The sequence below is a fragment of the Galeopterus variegatus genome, unplaced genomic scaffold (assembly GCF_000696425.1).
Source record: "Galeopterus variegatus unplaced genomic scaffold, G_variegatus-3.0.2 Scaffold13114, whole genome shotgun sequence".
NCBI lineage: Eukaryota > Metazoa > Chordata > Mammalia > Dermoptera > Cynocephalidae > Galeopterus > Galeopterus variegatus.
The window spans coordinates 5,933-8,350 of NW_007739225.1; the positions used below are offsets into that span (position 1 = coordinate 5,933).

A 2,418-nucleotide genomic window follows, 5' to 3' on the forward strand; every position below is an offset into this window, starting at 1 on the left:
GACAACTTATAAGACAACTGTCTTAGACCCTTCAAAAGTGACACTGTCATAAAAGACCAAAAAGAAGTAGGGAAATGCCTAAGGAAACAAAGACATAACATGCAATACCTGATCTTTGATTGGATCCTGGATCAAACAAAACAGATTTACAGAACATTATTCATTTCTGACCAAGATTGAGTAACAGGGACCAATTTAACCTCCCACCTGGAAGAACTGAAAAACTAGACAAAATATACAAAACAACAGTTCTCAAGACATTGGACATTGTCTCAAGGCAATGACAGATAGTGATCTCCAAGAGATGGGAAATAAATGAAGTAAGCCCTGTGACTGCCCAGCTTACTGCCTTGAGACAGTTTCCAGGCTGCGGTGCAAGGGTGGGGGAGACACGGGCAGAGACTTGTGGACTCCTTGATTAAGGAGATGGAGCTGAGAATCCAGGAAAACTGAGGTGACAAGAATTCACAAAGCAGAGTACTAGACAGAAAAGAAGTGCACAGAGAAAGAATTCTGGAGTTATGCAGAGGGATCTCTCGAGTGTTCAGCAAAGTACTGATCAGTGCATGTGTATGAGGAAACTACTCAAGGCCAGAAAAAGAAGCACTTGAAAGCATTAGACAGGCATGGTGCTGATAACACCAAGGTCAAGGGTTCAGATCACTGTACTGGCCAGCCATAAAAAGAAAACAAAGCAGCAACCACAAAAGTACTAGAAGAATAACTGAATTATACACAGGCTTAGGAATAGCACCTGTTCCCATGACAGGCTGGAAAACCTCATGAGTCAAGGGACATTGTGTACCCAGAAAGATCTTGCCTTAACAGCTGTGAACATTGAGCTCTACACTAAAGTCTCCTATGTGATCCACCCAGAACGAGGGAGAGAGAGAGAGAGAGAGAGAGAGAGAGAGAAGTATGTTAACAATAGAATCCACACAAATGATACAAGGTTGTCCATTGTACTTATTCTTTCATCTTTCTGGTAGGTTTAAATTTTTTCAAAAGAAAAATTTGAGCAAAAAAGATACCCAAACTATTGATTAGCTTATTATTATGGTTTACTGGGTGCAGTTTCAGGGAGATAAAAACTGTCTCTGTGACTGGAGTAAATCTTCCAGGTTAACTTTAAGCAGTATAGCATGATGATTAGGAATACAGATTCCATAACCAGATGAGGCTCGAATCCCAGCTCTGCTAATAATGTGACCTTGGCAAACTGCTTAATCTCTGTTGCTCAGCCTTTCTGTTATAATAGCATCTACCTCTAATGAGGTTTTAGGAAAAAATGAGTCAATACCTGAAAAGGGCCTGCCACATGGTTAAGTCCTCAATAAATGTTAATTAGTTATTAACTTGCAGAGGCTGCCAGAAAAGTAATCATGCTCTCCCACCTTGGGTGCCTTCTCTGAATCCTCCAAAATGATGACTTTATTAGGACCACGTTATGACTGTCAAAACGGAAGTGTGTTTCTTGGGTCCATGAAGGCTGAGTTGGCAGTACAATGTAAAGAGTTTTAGATTAAAACTGCATCCAATAAGTTGGCCTGACACATTTTCAAACCCCTAGAAGGGTAATTACATGTGACTAATATTATTCCTCTTGGTCTGGTGGAAGCTTCTGATCTTCATATAGAAAGAATGGACCCAGAAGAGTAATCCAGCATTTTACATCTACGGCAACCTCAACTCTGACACAAAGTGTTTGCTGTTTCTTTCCTGTCCCAACTTTTCATTTTGGAAAATTTCAAATCTACAGAAAACTTAAAAGAATGGTATAATGAACAGTTGTATACCTTTCACCTGGATTCAACAATTGGTGACACTTCACCACACCTGTCTTCAGTGTGGGTATGTTTATACACTTTCTGGGCGAACCATTTGAGAGTAAGTTGCAGACATAATGACCCCTCAGTGCTAAGCACTTCAGTGTGCATCTCATAACAACCAAGGCATTCTCCTACATACCCCAATACTATTATCACCCAGTGAAATTTAATATGAATATCTCTGTCTCCTATATAGTCCATATACAAATTTTCCCAACTGTCCCAGTTATGTCATAGATTTTTTTTAAAGCCAGAATCCAAACACCAGGCATTGCTTTTACTGTTCATGATTCTTTAGTCTCTTTCAATTTAGAACTGTTCCCCATCTTTTAAAAATCTTTCATAGCATTGACATTTTTTAAGCATTCAAGCCCATTGTTTTACAGAATGCTCCTCAATTTGGTTTTTATGATCAACCTGAATATAACAAGGAAACATTTTTAGCAAGAACACTTCATAGGAAATATTGTAGTTTTGTTATTCATTAAAAAGTATGAGCTAGGGCCGGCCCGGTGGCGCACTGCTACCGCCGAGGGTTCGGATCCCACATACAGACCGGTTCCCACTCACCGGCTGAGCGAGGTGCGGG

General features: G+C 40.1%; 1 protein-coding gene across 1 annotated transcript in view; it reads right to left on the reverse strand.

The window, feature by feature from the left end:
- Positions 1-2,418, reverse strand: part of LOC103581470 (leucine-rich repeat-containing protein 37A2-like) — a gene marked incomplete at its 3' end in the record, with an annotated part of 10,565 nt that overhangs the window by 5,925 nt on the left and 2,222 nt on the right. The window lies entirely within an intron of this gene.